Source organism: Nicotiana tabacum, chromosome 18 (genome assembly GCF_000715075.1).
Source record: "Nicotiana tabacum cultivar K326 chromosome 18, ASM71507v2, whole genome shotgun sequence".
In the NCBI taxonomy this organism is placed as follows: Eukaryota; Viridiplantae; Streptophyta; class Magnoliopsida; order Solanales; family Solanaceae; genus Nicotiana; species Nicotiana tabacum.
In genome coordinates, this window is record NC_134097.1 from 9,380,824 (window position 1) to 9,398,475 (window position 17,652).

At 37.6% G+C, this 17,652-nt stretch overlaps 1 non-coding gene across 1 annotated transcript; it reads right to left on the reverse strand.

The window, feature by feature from the left end:
- Positions 1–339: 339 nt before the first annotated feature.
- TRNAG-UCC (transfer RNA glycine (anticodon UCC)) lies at positions 340–411 on the reverse strand. The gene has a single exon. It is a non-coding gene; the product is annotated as a tRNA-Gly (tRNA).
- Positions 412–17,652: the final 17,241 nt, after the last annotated feature.

A 17,652-nucleotide genomic window follows, 5' to 3' on the forward strand; every position in this document is an offset into this window, starting at 1 on the left:
AATTTTGTTGAGTCTTAAGTTAGAAAAGGTCCTGAGTTCAATTTTACTTTATCACAATTTTTAATCACAAAGTCTCTCTCAAATATCTGCAAAAAAGAAAGAGCTTTAGTTGAGGTTTGAACTCTTGACCTCTTAGAGCAAAATCAACAAATAATGATCAACAAATAAAAAAGTTGCATAAAAATTTATGTTAGAAAAGGTCCTGAGTTCAATTTTACTTCATCACATTTTTTAACCACAAAGTCTCTCTCAAATATGTGCAAAAGAAAAAGCTTTAGTTGAGGTTTGAACCCTTGACCTCTTAGAGTAAAATCAACAAATAAAAAAGTTGCATAAAAATGCGTCTGCCGGGAGTCGAACCCGGGTCTATTGCTTGGAAGGCAATTATCCTAACCGTTGGACTACAAACGCCTTGTTGCTTCCTATATCGTTTTCCAATTTACTCATTTATTTGTTAGGACTTGAGGGACATCTGGACCAAAGATAAACTGTTATTTCTCCTTTTTTGGCGTTTTATGTATAATCATTATATAGTTTATATATACTTGTTAGAAAAAATAAATAATAAATTTAATTAGTTATTTATATAAAGATCCCATTATTATATGCCTTACTAGTAAAAACAAACCGCCGCTTCGCGCGGCCGTTAAAGATTGTTCTTCTTCTTTTGTATGGGAGTTTCCTAGTCAAATATTTTTAATATAGAGTTACAATGTTGCCATATACCTAAACTAATTCTTCTTTGGAAAGATTAGAGGCTCTTAAAAATTAAAATGAAGATAGTATATTCAAATTTATCATTAGTGGGGTTGGAGCTACAAACTTTAAGATTTTTCCTTCTTCTTTTTTTCCCAGATGGTTTTGCTGGAAAGAGACTTTATAGAAAAGAAATTAAAAAACTTTTCTTAGACAGTAAAATAGTTTGTGATATCTTAGAGAGTGAGAATAAAAGTTAAGCGATAATAACTATATACATTCAAATGTTATTGCATGCCCACAACAGTTTACCAGTTTATTGGATGTGTATTTGGAATAACAAATTGAAGTGGAAACAAAACTTATTAATCTTTCATAATTATAGCCTTCTAAAATGCTCAAAAAATAGTATTAATGTAAAAAGTATCATTAAGTCCTATAACTACATACAAATGATTATAGAATTACAATAATTGGCCGCAATAAATTTATTTGTAAAAATAAAAAGATATGAAGGTCTGTGCATTTCCTTCCTTTTCTTCACGCTAATAAATATTGCATAATATATTGTTCATTTATGCACTTATTAAAAATCATAGTTTAATGCCGCTACAAATATATAAAATTAGCATAGTACAATAAAGAAAAAATAACTATAATAATGACCATGTTGAAGGCCATCTTACAAGATAATTCGCAGAGATTCCAGTAAGTTAATTTCCTTTTCCGACCTCTTTACTGCATATGAAGTTTCTCTATAAAATAATTAAAAGTTATTGGAAGTGAAATTGTCAGTGCCAACTATTTAAAGTTATCAAAAAAAATATAAAAGAAGAAACATGAGAAATATTGAACTACCTTCTCGTTAATTATCCGATTTAATTGGAATACGAAAAGAAACCAAATAATAAGCAAATGAAAAATAAACGAATTAAAGAGAATAAACGGTTAGGAATTTGGAAAAAACAACCAACGTCATAAAAGAATTACACATAATATATTATATATCAGTATAAAATGTACTAATTATACTAAATAATTATAGGAGAAGGGAAAAAGAAAGATAAAATGATGCATATGCTAATATAAAGAACATGCAGAGCAATCACATTTTTGGGACCTAGTGGAATAAAAAAGACTAACAGATAGAAACTATAGTCAAATATATCCAAAGATCACAAATAAAATGATTAAAAACGAAAAAGCAAAAGCGCATTTTAATTGATATCAAATTACCCTCTTATGGTCTATACTGTATACTGTATAGTAAAGCAAACTTATTCATTGCATAAGATTTTTAGTGCATTGGCTAATGAAGAAGGTCGCATTCTTAGAGCCATATATATTTTTATGTTTTATATGTTGTGTATATTGCATAAATTAATTACTGAATTAATGATAGAGACTTTTAGGCTTCTAAACTGAAAAGAAATGGGAGAGAAAGAAGAGCAACTGAGGGAGGTATAATTAAGAGAATGTACTTAAGAAGTGAATTTTAGATTGTCTAATGTAGCACATTAATAGGAAAAATGTCAAAAATTTGAGAAAAAAGATAAGTGTGATTCTTGGCAAAAAGAAACATGTCACAACACTTTTTTAAAAGCCTTCATTTATATATATACTACTAGTAAATTAGATCGCGCTTCGCACGATCATGGAGCATCTTATTAAATTTGTGAACTATAAATTTTATAATATTCAAAAATTATAAATATTTAAAAAAAAATCAAATTTGAAAAAACAAATTGGCTTTTAAATTTTAATCTATTTTATTATTAATACCTGTAGCTTTTTTCCCCTGTTACATTAGAATCATTACGCAGGATTCAGTACCTAGGAAACTATATCAATCCAAAAAAAAAAAGATTCCTTAAATTAGCACTGTCTTAGTATAACCGATTATTGTTGTTTTGGAGTAGTAATGTTCTTTTATTGTTTCATTCCCCCATAGTAGTAACATTTTATATCTATGGAAAAGCTGTATGAAGATTTGTCAGGTCTCTATTATTTTTATGTTAAAGTACAAAGGTTATTATATTGTTTCGTTCTCTATTATATTATATTTTATATATTTAGGAATTAATGTCCTTTAAAAATTTGTCTGTCAGATTTGTTTTCTTTGAATTATATATTTATCAATTTCGGAACTTTTTGTCCCATTTAAGGTCTTCAAGTAATTGAGTTAATCCATACATTAAGCTTAAGGCATTTAATTTATTTCAACCAATGAAATGACAACTTTTAACATATTAGAATTAAAAGAAAACGAAAAACATAAATTTTATTGTTGATAAGTAAGGCATAAATTACTGGAGTAAATGAGAAATTAATAAGTAAAATGAAAAAGAAATATTGAAGGGAAAAAATAACAAACTAAATTACGCAGTACTTATTAGCCTCGAACCTCTTCCGAAGGCATCTGCCTGAAACAGAAATATAGAAGATCAATATTGGGTCCGTGTGTATTGTGTAGATTACACATTCTAGGAAGCAAAGAAACAAATTAAGAATTCTTAATAGTGAACCGTTTTTTTTTTTTGGAGAATGAAAGGCTGTCAAAACGGTTGGCTAATAAAATCGCCCCCTTTAATGCATTTACACAATTTTTTTACCTTCTAAAAATAAGATAAATCAATAAATAAGTCAAAACAATGAGAAAAAAGATAAATAGGATTCCTAGTCGGTGAGAAAGTCACATCACCTTTCTTTGTCCCCTGCTTTATATAGATATATATAGATTGGTTCATCTCAATATGACAATATCAGAATAGCCATTTGTATAGGGTAAAATATGTTATGTTACGTAGCCGTCAAAAGCATGTGGAACCTAAGACGGGGATAGTCAAAATCGAAGGCAACGGTCCCGTCTGTCACCGGAAAAAATAACGCTCATAAGGATGCAATAAATACTCCTCGCACGTGTAATGATCCGGCCGGTCGTTTTGAGAGTAATAGCCCTAATTCCCTATTTACTTCTTCTCACATATCTATTTCTGCTATTGTGACTTGCCGGAAGGTTTCGTTTTGGTTTTTGGAGTGTTTTGGGACACTTAGTCCCTAAATGGAGGTTTAAGCCTTAGGGTTTGGATCGTAGTCGGAACTATGTGAAGACGACTCCGAAATGGAATTCGTCGGTTCTGTTAGCTCCGTTAGGTGATTTTAGACTTAAGGGCGTGTCCGGATTATGTTTTGGAGGTCTGTAGCTTATTTAGGCTTGAAATGGCGAAAGTCGATTTTTTGGAGATTTTGATCGGTAGTGGGCTTTTGGATATCGGGGTCGGATTCCGATTCCGGAAGTTAGAGTAGGTCCGTAATATTAATTATGACTTGTGTGCAAAATTTGAGGTCAATCGAACGTGATTTGATAGGTTTCGGCATTGGTTATAGAAGTTTATAGTTTCAAGTTCATTAAGTTTGAATCGGAGGGTGATTTATGATTTTTGCGTTGTTTGATGTAGTTTGAGGGCTCGACTAAGTTTGTATGGTGTTTTAGGACTTGTTAGTATGTTTGGTTGAAATTCCGGGGACCTCGGGTGTGTTGCGGATGCTTAACGGATTGAATTTAGACTTAGACTAGTTGTTGAAGATTTTCTGATTTATAGTGTTTTCGCACCTGCGGAGGGGAGACCGTAGGTGCGAGATCGCATGTGCGAAGGAGGAGTCGCAGATGCGGCCAAGAAGGAGTTGGGCATGAACCGCATGTGCGAAGATTTTCCCGCACCTACGAGAGTCGCAGATGCGAGAAGCTGGGCGCAGGTGCGAAGGGGAGCCGCAGGTGCGATGCATTTCTGCACCTGCGATAGTCGCAGATGCGACAGAGAGTTCGCAGGTGCGAGATGTCTAGACAGAACACTTAAATGCAAAGGTTCGCGATTTTTGCTCATTTTAAAAATTTTGAGCTCGGGTTTGGCGATTTCTTGAGAGCATTTTTGAGGGGTTTCTTGAGGTAAGTCCCTTGTGCTTATTTTTTATCAATAATCTTGCTTCCCCATTTATTTTTCCACCTAGTTAGTGTATATTTAAGGTGAAAATTGAGAGTTGGAGGCTAGGGATTTGGAAAGTTTGATTTGTGGATTGGAAGGACCATTTGGTGTCGGATTTTTATAAATTTGATATGGTTAGACTCGTGAGTAAATGGGCTTTCGGATTTTGTAACTTTTATCCGATTTCGAGACGTGGGCCCGGGTCGACTTTTTAGGATGAATTTTGAAATTTTCTTAAATTATTGATTTGATTAATTAGATGAGTCTATTATGTTTGTATTTATGGTATGTAATTGCTTTTGGCTAGATTTGGGCCATTCGGAGCCGGATATTCGTGGGAAAGGCATTGTGACTGATTGATTGAGCTTGGTTCGAGGTAAGTGGCTTGCCTAACTTTGTGCGGGAGAAATTCCCCTAAGATTTGGAACTATTGTGATATATGAGCGTCGTGTACATGAGATGACGAGTACGTACACGGACTAGTTGTGGAAAAACTCGATTTTCTTACTAAGTAGCAACTTGTTTTATTTTTATTTTGAGTTATACCATTTTAATTAGTATTAATCTATTTTCATTCTTAATTGAGTTATTTCATTATTTTGTAGCTATCTTGTTTAGTTTAATACAGCATGTCTACATGTCTTAACTGCTTATGTGAACTCTGTGCAACATGCTTAGTGAATTTCCCGCTTCTTCCTTGACCGGTACTTAGTCTAAATTATAAGATTTCGTGATGTAGTTGTATTTCTATTGTTTGCACTGCATATTTACTTTGGGACTACGGAACGGTATTTCGGGAGATCCCCCTATACTGGATATTTATTTTGGGACTACCGAACGGTATTCCGGGAGATCCCCATGTACTGCATATTTACTTTGGGACTACGGAACGATATTCTGGGAGATCCCCCTGTACTGCATGTTTACTTTAGGACTACGAAACGGTATTCCGGAAGATCCCCCCTGTCTTGCATATTTACTTTGGGACTATGGAATGGTATTCCGGGAGATCCCCCTGCACATTTACGTTTGGGACTACGAGATGGTATCTCGGGAGATCCCTTGTTGTATTTCTGTGTATTGAGTTGTTACCTTCTATGAATTCTTTCTTGTTAAATTTCAGTCTTTATTTTACTGCGATATTTCATTCTTGCCTTGCTTTATTATCATATTCCAGTAGGGCCCGAACCTGGCCTCGTCACTACTCTACCGAGGTTAGGCTTGGCACTTATTGGGTACCGATTGTGGTGTACCCATGCTACTCTTCTGCACATATTTTTCGTGTGCAGATCCAGGTGCTCCTTATCAGCCACACTATCAGTGAGTCGGGACAGTTTTGGAGACTTCAAGGTATATCTGCCACGTCCGCAGACCTCAGAGTCTCATTTCTACTCTTCCTCATATCCATTATCTTCTGTATTTTCTTTTGATAGACTTTGATGTATAGAGCTACTAGACTTTTCCTCCTGTAGTTTGTGATTCACGATGTTCCGAGTTTTGGGATTGTTGTGTATTTTTGAATAGTTGGTTAAATTTATATTTTTATTTTATTATTACACAAAAATGTTAGACTTACCTAGTTGTAGGGACTAGGTGCCGTCACAACGTCGCACGGAAGGAAAAATTGGGTCGTGACAAGTTGGTATCAGAGCTCTAGGTTCATAGGTGTCGTGAGTCACAAGCCAGTTTATGAGAGTCTCTTGGACCGGTACGGAGACGTCTGTACTTATTTTCGGGAGGCTATGGAACTGTTAGGAAAATTTCACTACTTTGATTCCTTGTCATGCGAAAATTATTAATTTCAAAAAAATTCTAAACTTTTGTATTTTATTCTCTCACAGATGGTGAGGACACGTACAAGCGGATCTGATGACCAGGCACCCGCACCCCTTGCTAGAGCCACGAGAGGCCGGGGCCGGTGTAGAGGCAGAGGACGACCACATGGTGCAGCTAGAGAACCCGCACGAGCTTCTACAGATGAGCCCCTAGTAGCTCCAGCTGGAGGGCAGACACATGAGATACCTGTTGCTGCACCAGCCCTCCAGGATACTCTAGCCTAGTTTTTGAGCATGTTCAGCACCTTAGCTCAGGCTGGATTGATTCCACTTGCTCCTTCCCCATCTCAGGCCGGGGGAGGCGTACAGACTCCCATCGCCGGTACCCCAGAGCAGTGAGTTCAGGTCGATCAGGTTCCAGAGATTGTACCAATGCAGCCGGTAGCTCCAGCTCAGCCCGTGGTTAGGGCAGCAGCTTTTGAGGTGGAGCAGCTCAGACTTGAGAGGTACAAGAAGTACCACCCACCAACCTTTAGCGGATTGGCTACAGATGACGCTCGGGGATTTCTAGATGAGTGTCATCGTATTCTCCGTACTATGGATGTAGCGGAGATGAGCGGGGTTTCTTTTACTACATTCCATCTTAGAGGAGCAGCCTATTAGTGGTGGCGTGCCTATGAGCTGAGTAGTCCGGATGAGGCAGTTTCACTTACATGGACTTAGTTCTCGGACATGTTTTTGAGAGAGTATGTCCCTCAGAGCCTCAGGGACTCATGGTGCACGGAGTTTGAGTAGCTGCGCCAGGGTGCTTTGACTGTGTCAGAGTATGGAGTTCGCTTTAGTGATTTGGCCCGACATGCACCGGCCTTGGTTTCCACAGTTCGAGAGAGGGGTCGACGGTATATTGAGGGACTCCACCCCAGTATCCGGATTAGTATGGTCAGGGAGTTGGAGATGGATATTTCTTATCAGCAGGTTGTGAGTATTTCCAGGAGATTGGAGGGCATGCTTGCTCGGGATAGAGAGAAGAGAGAGACCAAGAAGTCTCGAGAGACTGGTTATTATTTTGGATCTCGTGCCCCAGCAGCTCGCCATGGTAGGGGTTATGTGAGCCGCCCCGTTCATTCAGCTCTTCCAGCCGCCCCGTTCATTCAGCTCTTCTAACCGCCAGTGGTGTTCCAGACTCCTTCTAGACCCCAGGACCCTTATTATGCATCGCCAGTATCTAGTGTGCCTCATGCACGGGGTATTCCTAGCGGCCAGTCCAGCAGACCTGGCCCGAGCCAGTCATAGCAGCCACGCCCTCCCAGAGCTTATTTTGAGTGTGGCGACACTCGCCATGTGGTGAGGGATTGCCCCAAGATTAGGAGGGGTACACCTCCACAGACTTCTCAGCCACAACGTGCTCCACCGGGTCCTCAGGCTATGATTACAGCGCCAGCTGCCACCCCACCTGCTCAGCCAGCCCGAGGTGGAGGTCGGGGAGGAAGAGGTCGCCCTAGAGGGGAGGCCAGGTAGATATTATGCACTTCTTGCTCGTATAGAGGCAGTTTCTTCTGATTCTGTCATTACAGGTATTGTTCCGGTCTGTCATAGAGATGCGTCGATATTATTTGACCCAGGCTCTACATATTCTTATGTGTCCTCTTATTTTGCCCCGTATTTGGGAGTATCTTGGGATTCTTTGAGTTCCCCTATTTATGTGTCTACTACTATGGGAGATTCTTTTGTTGTGGATCACGTGTATCGGTCGTGTTTGATTGCTCTTAGTGGTTTTGAGACCTGAGCCGATTTATCATTGCTCAGCATGGTGGACTTTGATATTATTTTGAGCATGTACTGGTTGTCGCCCCATTATATTATTCTTGATTATCACGCTAAGACCGTGACGCTGCCTATACCAGGATTTCCGCAATTAGAATGGAGAGGTACCTTAGAGTATACTCCCACCAGAGTTATTTCATTTCTTAAAGCTCAACGAATGGTTGAGAAGGGGTGTGACGCGTATCTAGCTTATGTGAGAGACGTCAGTATTGATACCCCTACAGTGGAGTCAGTTCCAGTAGTGAGGGACTTTCCAGATGTGTTTTCAGCTGATCTTCCGGGCATGCCGCCCGACAGAGATATTGATTTTGGCATTGATTTGTTGCCGGGCACTCAGCCCATCTCTATTCCTCCATATCGTATGGCTCCTCCTAAGTTGAAGGAGGATTTACAGGAGTTGCTTGATAATGGCTTCATTCGGCCTAGTGTGTCACCTTGGGGTGCTCCTGTCTTATTTGTGAAGAAGAAGGATGGTTCTATGCAGATGTGTATTGATTACCGCCAGTTGAACAAAGTCACAGTGAAGAACAAGTGTTCATTGCCTCGTATTGATGACTTATTTGATCAGTTACATGATGCCAGAGTGTTTTCCAAGATTGACCTACGTTCAGGATATCATCAGTTAAAGATTCGGGAACCAGATATCCCGAAGACTGCTTTCAGGACCAGATATGGTCACTGTGAGTTTCTTGTTATGTCTTTTGGGCTGATAAATGCCCAGCAGCTTTTATGCACTTGATGCCCAGTGTGTTCCGGCCTTATCTTGACTCATTCGTCATTGTATTTATTGATGACATTCTGGTATACTCCCGAAGTCGGGAGGATCATGAGCAGCACCTGAGGGCTGTGCTTCAGACCTTAAGAGAAAAGAAGTTATATACAAAATGTTCAAAGTGTGAGTTTTGGCTAGACTCAGTGGCATTCTTGGTTCATATAGTATCGAGTGAGGGGATCCAGGTGGATCCGAAGAAGATTGAAGCAGTGCAAAGTTGGCCCGGACCGTCCTCAGCTACAGAGATTCGGAGTTTTCTTGGTTTGGCGGAGTATTACTGTCGATTTGTAGAGGGCTTCTCAACCATTGCAGCACCTATGACCAGGCTATCCTAGAAGGGTGCTCCGTTCAGGTGAACAGAGGAATATGAGGCGAGCTTTCAGAAGCTCAATACAGCTTTGACTACAACCCTAGTATTGGTATTGCCTACAGGTTCGGGGTCTTATACTGTATATTGTGATGCTTTGCGGATTGGTCTCGGTACGGTGTTGATGCAGGATGGTAGGGTGATTGCCTACGCATCCAGACAGTTGAAGGTGCATGAAAAGAACTATCATGTCCACGACCTTGAGTTAGCAGATCATGCCTCGAAGATTTGGCAGCATTATTTGTACGGTGTTTCTTGTGAGATTTACACCCATCACCGGAGTTTGCAGTATATGTTCAAGCAGAAGGATCTTAATTTGTGTCAGAGGAGGTGGTTGGAGCTGCTTAAGGATTATGGTATCACTATTTTGTACCACCCTGGGAAGGCCAATGTTGTAGCCGATGCTTTGAGTCATCGGGCAGAGAGTTTGGGGAGCTTAGCATATCTACTAGTAGCAGAGAGTCCCATGGCGTTGGATGTTCAGGCCTTAGCCAGCCAGTTTGTGAGATTAGATATCTCTGAGCCGAGTCGAGTATTGGCTTGTGTGGTCTCTCGGTCTTCTCTTTATGATCGTATCAGGGAGCGTCAGTATGATGACCCCCATCTGCTTGTCCTTAAGGACACGGTCCATCACGGTGATGCTAAGGAGGTCACTATTGAAGATGATGGTGCATTGAGGATGCAGGGCAGGCTATGTGTGCCCAATGTTGATGGTTTGCGTGAGTTGATTCTTCATGAGTCTCACAGTTTGCAGTACTCTATTCATCCAGGTGCCGCGAAGATGTATCAGGACTTGAGGCAGCATTAATAATGGAGGAAAATGAAGAAGGACATAGTGGAGTATGTGGCTTGGTGCCTAAATTGCCAGCAGGTGAAGTATGAGCATCAGTGACCAGGTGGGTTGCTTCAGAAATTGGAAATTCCGGAATGGAAATGGGAGCAGATCACTATGAATTTCGTTGTTGGACTCCCACGGACTCAGCGGAGGTTTGATGCAGTTTGGGTGATTGTGGATAGGCTCACCAATTCGGCTCATTTCATTCCTGTGATGACTACCTATTCTTCCGAGCATCTAGCTCGAATCTACATCCGTGATATCGTCAGGCTTCATGGCGTACCGGTATCTATTATCTCTGACCGGAGTACGCAGTTTACATCACGGTTCTAGAGAGCTTTACAGCATGAGTTGGGTACTCGGGTTGAGTTGAGCACATCATTTCACCCTCAGACGGACGGACAGTCCGAGCGCACTATTTAGATACTGGAGGATATGCTCTGGGCTTGTGTGATAGATTTTGGGGGTGCTTGGAACCAGTTCTTTCCACTTACGTAATTTGCCTACAACAACAGTTATAAGTCCAGCATTCAGATGGCACCATATGAGTCTTTGTATGGTAGGCGGTGTCGGTCCCCAGTGGGTTGGTTCGAGCCGGGCGAGGCCAGATTATTGGGTACGGACTTGGTTCAGGATGCCTTGAAAAAGGTTAAGGTGATTCAGGATAGACTTCGCATAGCCCAATCTAGACAGAAGTGTTACGCGGACAGAAAGGTTCGCGATGTTGCATTCATGGTTGGAGAGCGGGTCTTGCTCCGAGTTTCGCCTATGAAGGGCGTTATGAGATTCGGAAAAAAGGGCAAGATGAGCCCAAGGTTCCTTGGTCTTTTAGAGGTGTTGCGGCATGTTGGGGAGGTTGTTTATGAGCTTCCCTTACCTCCCAGCCTAGCATTAGTTCATCCGGTATTTCATGTTTTGATGCGCCGGAAGTATCACGGTGATCCGGCTCACGTATTAGATTTCAGCTCAGTCCAATTGGACAAGGATCTATCTTATGTTGAAGAGCCAATGGCTATTTTAGACAGGCAGGTCAGAAAGCTAAAGTCAAAGAACATTGCTTCCGTGAAGGTTCAGGGGAGGGGACAGTCGGTAGAGGGGGCGACTTGGGAGACCGAGCAGGATATGCGCAGCCGTTATCCTCATATTTTCACCACTTCAGGTATGTCTCTATGCTCGTTCGAGGATAAACGATTGTTTTAAGAGGGGGAGGATGTAATGACCCGACCGGTCGTTTTGAGAGTAACAGCCCCGATCCCCTATTTACTGCTTCTCCCATATCTATTTCTTCTATTGTGACTTGCCAGGAGGTCTCGTTTTGGTTTTTGGAGTGTTGACGAGTTTCTGGTATATGTATAGGTTTTGCTCGTACTCTGTCAAATAATATTATAGAAAGATGTCGAACCCACAGAGATTGGTTTATCTATTCTACAGACGTTTCTTGTTTTAATTACTATTTGAGAAAATCAAAAAGAGTTGATTTGTGAATTAACTAACTAAAATGCATGAGTAGAGCAATAGAAAATATTTTATTTTTCACAAATATAATAAAAGGTGTTGGGATCCTGACTTCACTTAATATTTTAATTATATAATAGATATACCTATTCTTCAATTTCTATTTCTCACAAATGTATAAATGTCTCTCGCGATTACATTTATGTATTATTACTTAAGTTGAACAATTAATTGTACTCCTCTCGGTTATTCAAAGTAATCGACAAAATAGTAATATTACAGAGCCAGAAATATATACTTGAACTAAAGCATACTCTTTTTTAGTAAGTCCATTTCGGTTTCCCTATTTGTTATAACTGATTACTACAATATTTGCCTCTTTCGATTACAAATAAGTGTAAAATCAATTTTAACATATAAGAGCTAGATGTCTTTAAATAGAAGTTAACATCTATCAATACCAAAATTTACTATATTACTTCTTCCGCCTCTTTCGATTACAGAATTAGTAAGAAGTTAATATGTAGTACGAAATAGATAGATGTTACAAATTAAATGACACCTAACTATAAAGCAGATAAGATTTAAATAAAAAGCTTCAGCTCAAGCATGTGAAATTGAGGAATAATTTACTATTATATAAAAATATTAAGATCTGTCATTCTCCCAACACATGATAGGCTACTCCATACTGGAGCTAGTATTGCTAATGAAAATATTCTTGTCCATTAGATAAAAAAAATAGAAAGAAATATTCAGAAAGAATAATTTCCCCTATTTAATTAAAAGCAGGATATAGAGTAATTTTCAAAGCTAAAATTTATTAGGAACTAGAAACAAAAGCCATTGCAATGACTGGGCAGAAATTCAAAGTACTGAACAACTAACTGAAATGAAAAGGAAAAGCTCTGAAATGGATTTAGTTGTCTACTCAGCTCTCCTTCTCTCGACGCCCGTTCCGAATTGCTGAGACGTTCATTTTATAACCACTCCATAACGTCTTGATTTTATTTATTTATTTTATTTATTTTTCAAAGATTTAATCACAGTAGGATACTTACATTTGCAAAAGTAGAATCATAAAGTTAGAAGTTTTCAATGCTCAACGGACTTAAAATATTCTAGATGTGTTGTCAAAAGTTTATTGAAATTAATTCATGTACAAATTATTGTTATTATAAATATGTATTTGGTTTTTTCGTACTTTTTTTTTTTCAAAAGAAAAAATATATAATAAAAATAAAAACTAGTTTCTTCATCTTCAACTAAAAGATAAAAATAAAAATATGATAGTATTGTGCTTTGAGACTTTCATGACAAAGTTAGGATTCTTTTGCATTGGCCTTCATCATAATTTAAACAACATGTTAATCAAAAAGATATTACCTGTTATCAACCCAAAGTTTCTTCATCCTTCAACTAGCAAAAACATAACTAGATATTATACCAACAACAGGTTATACTATTTACAAACTCTCTTTTATTGCTATTTACAAAAAATACAACCAAAAAGGATATTACTTGTTTGTTCTTCCACCTTCAACTAAACAAAAAAAAAACATAACTAGCCATTATACTAATATTACTGAACGAACATTACTAAACGAAACACCATGATTTAGAGAGACAAAAAGTTTACAATCCACCCACATATCTAATTTGTTCATTCTCCTGAATGAACACTTCAAGATTTAATTATTTCTCTAGTACCTTCCCCTTGGAAGAAATGAAGTTGAGCATCGAATTCGCCTTCTTCCATATGTACTGGAGGAACATATGGTTCTTGACTAAAGAAGTTATGAGGACTTCCAACAGTGGCTGTAGCAAGATCAGAAAAGGTCATAAAAGGCGCACTACAAAATTGTGTTGTATCAAAAATAGATACACCTTGTCCTGTTGAGTTAAACATTGTTGCTGATGGTAGTGGAATTGATTGCGTGTATCCTGAAATAGAATACATATTGTTTCCTGCATGATAAAGATTTCTACTACCAGGATTGATAACCAAATAGTGCGAAAAAGTGGGGATATCGACATGTTTAAAAGCATTAACAAGACTGGTCATAAAGTTTCCCATCATTGATGTAGTGGCAAACTGTTTTTCCAAAGTTTGAAATATTGCATTCTGGTTGTTTCTTGTGTCCGTTAATTCTTTCATGAGTTGTGTCATGTTGGCACCCAACATTGCATCTTTGACCATTTGATCACTTTTAAAAGATTTCTAATTTTTTATCATCTGAACTTGTCCTTGTAGTAGCTGTTGCAACCAATTCCCAACATTTGAGTCTGTCAATGCCTCTTCCGGGCTTGCCTCTTGATCCGGGCCTTTTGGAGGTCTTAAACCATTGAGAAATGCTTTACCGATAAAGGCCTTCATCCTAACAATTTTCAAATCAGCCACCGGAACGTCAAATGCACCTGCTAGTCGTGTGATTGTTGATGGAAAATATAACATTTGACAGCTTTTGGAACGACAAGTGATCATTCCATCATATACCATACGTCCAATATTTATCGGTAGACCTTTATTGATGGCATACAGAAGAAGAACCCTCTGCAGATTGTAGCTAAAATTATTCATATATGGCACCAGTCGAGAGCTAGTGAATTTCCCCCATGTCCTAGATGTTTCGAGCATGCAAGAACATGTAATGGTTGATGGATTCTCATATGTTCCCGAAATGCATCGAATACCATTACGACAGATTATCTCCACAGCTTCTTGTACAAAATCACTATCTTCCCCTTTTATCTTCATTTGTGTATCAGTATCATCTATATCCTTCAAGTTAAACAAGCCATTAAGAAAAGTAGGGTTGCAAAAGAATGTTTTAGCTCGAATCTTTGATGTCTGCTCTGATTCATTGAAATTTGCATAAAATTCGAGTATAACTTCTCTAGAGTAGTCTCCTGATTTTTGCACGAAAATTTCTCATCCTAAGGAGCTGATTTGTTTAAGCATATAAACTGCCTTTTGTCCATCTAAGGAAGAAAATTGCATTTCATGTTCCTCCACCATTGTTCTATTTCCCTCCGAAATCATCCATAAACCAGGGTCTTGACTTTTGTTGCGAGTTTCCTCCTCTACGGGTCCTCCTCAAAAATGCCATGTTGGTTAGTATTTTAATTTTTTAACGAAAGTAGATTGAGCTGGAGAGTGGTGATTACAGTGAAAGGGACAGAGTTATTTGTTGTAAAGTTGAAGAGGATGAAATGGGATTATATTACTGCAAGAGTAAGCTTTGATCATGGATTTTTCGGTTGTGAAATCTTGTTTCGGTGGTTGTAACTGATTAGGGACAGTGGGATAAGAAACTTGTTTTGAGATTTCTCTCTCCATTTATTTTCCTAATATTTAATTTATAATAATATATATCTATATATAATTTATATTACTTTTATACATTAAATATATATAATAATTTATATATACATATAATTTATAATACTAATATACACAAATGTAATATATAGTGTATAGTTTATTTGTGGATTTATTGAAAGGTTTGGTGGGGAGTGTGACCGGTGATAGAGGCGGGTTTCTTGTAGATTGAAGTAAAAGTAAAATAGTAATTAAATAGACAACATTGGGAAGGTAACAAGAGCGGGTAATGATTGTAAGTTCTGGCTCAACACTTGCATTGATGTGATAAAAGATTTTCAAAACTTAAAACTTTTTTATCACTGCTTATTGTTGTTACCCATTCCCTCCTCTTTTTGCTTTGATTTGTTTTATAATATTTATACTATTTCAAAATTATATCTACACTACTACGTAACTGTGAGATCTCTTTATTTTATCAATTTCATTCATTTTTATTTTTATTTTTTATCTTCTTTTTTTTTTTTATATATTAGAAAGAGAAATTAGACAATGCTATAGTATAGGTTTATAAATACATATTATCTAAATACCACACACATAAACACACACACATACATACATATATACATAAATTATATAATAAAATATATTTATGTTTTTTTTAATATAAATATTACCTTAAAAAAATACAAAAGAGAGATAATAGTTCTGAGTTTAATGTCGTCAGCTCGACTTATTATTATTTTCTAAGCAAGAAAGATTGTTGAAACCTGTTTGTCAAATATCCTAGTAACATAAGGCTTCAATCGATGACCATTTACCTTGAATTTTTCTTCCCCGTTTATATGTTGTATTTCAATGGTACCATAAGGGGTAATTTCTGTTACAGTGTATTGCCCTGTCCAGCGTGACTTAAACTTTCCTGGAAATAATCTCAACCGACTATTGTACAACAGAACATGATCTTTGATTTTAAATTCTTTATGGCGAATGAGTATGTCATGCCCATTTTTTGTCTTTTCTTTGTACAATTTAGCATTTTCATATGCCGTAAGTCTGAACTCTTCTAACTCATCTAGCTGCAATAGACGATCTTTACCTGCTTCAGGTAAGTTTAGATTCAAAAATTTTATAGCCCAATATGCTTTATGTTCTAATTCCACAGGTAAATAACAAGATTTTTCAAAAACTAATCTATAAGGAGATGTGCCTATGGGAGTTTTAAAAGCAGTTCTGTACGCCCATAAAGCATCATCCAACTTCAAAGACCAATCTTTTCGAGAAGAGCCAACAGTTTTTTTCTAAAATTCTTTTTAATTCTCTGTTGGATACTTCTACTTGTCCGCTTGTTTGAGCATGATATGGAGTTCCTGTTTTATGAGTAACTCCATATCTTGACAATAAACTAGCAAATTGTCTATTTATAAAATGAGTTCCTTGATCACTTATGATAACTCGTGGAGTACCAAATCTAGAAAAGATATTTTTCTTGAGAAAATCGCAAACAACACGAGCATCATTTTTTCTAGTAGCAATTGCTTCTACCCATTTTGAGACATAATCAATAGTTACTAAAATATATTCGGAACCATTAGAAGGAGGAAAATGACCTATGAAGTCAATGCCCCAAACATCAAATATTTCACACACAACAATAGAGTTAAGAGGCATCTCATGTCTTTTTGAAATATTACCAGTTCTCTGATATTTGTCACAAGCGGCAACAAACTTTCTTACATCTTTGAACAAAGTAGGCCAGAAAGAACCGACTTCAAGTACTTTAGTTGTCGTCCTTCTCCCTCCATAATGTCCACCTACAGCTTAATCATGGCAATGACTTAAAATATTGTTCATTTCTGGTTCAGGTACACATCTCCTGATTATGTCATCTGCACAAAATTTAAACAAATAAGGGTCTTCCCAATAATAATGTCTTGCCTCTTTTTTAAGTTTTTTTCTTTGTTCGTAAGAAAAATCTTTTGGAATCCACCCTCCCGCTAAATAATTGGCAATATCAGCAAACCAAGGAGGTCTATTTATAACCGTCGCGACAGAAAAGATATGCTCATCCGGAAATTCCTCTTGGATATCTAGTATTTCAGTAGGAGGATTCTCTAGACGTGACAAATGATCAGCTACCTGATTTTCTGAACCTTTTCTATCTTTTATTTTGAGATCAAATTCTTGCAAAAGGAGTATCCATCTTAGCAATCTAGATCTAGCATCTTTTTTTGCTAATAGATACTTTAAGGCTGCATGATCAGTGAACACTGTAACCTTTGTTCCTATCAAATAAGGACGAAATTTGTCAAACACAAATACTACTGCCAATAACTCCTTCTCGGTTGTTGCATAATTCATTTGAGCTTCATTGAGCGTTCGGCTGGCATAGTATATGGGTCTAAAGATCTTGTTTTTCTTTTGTCCCAATATTGCTCCTACTGATTTATCACTTGTATCACACATTATTTCAAATGACTGGCTCCAATCGGGAGAAACAACAATTGGAGCATTAGTCAATTGTTCTTTGAGGAACTCAAATGCATTTCTGCAATCATCTGAAAATTCAAACTTCACATCTTTCATCAGTAGGTTAGTCAGAGGTTTTGTAATTTTTGAA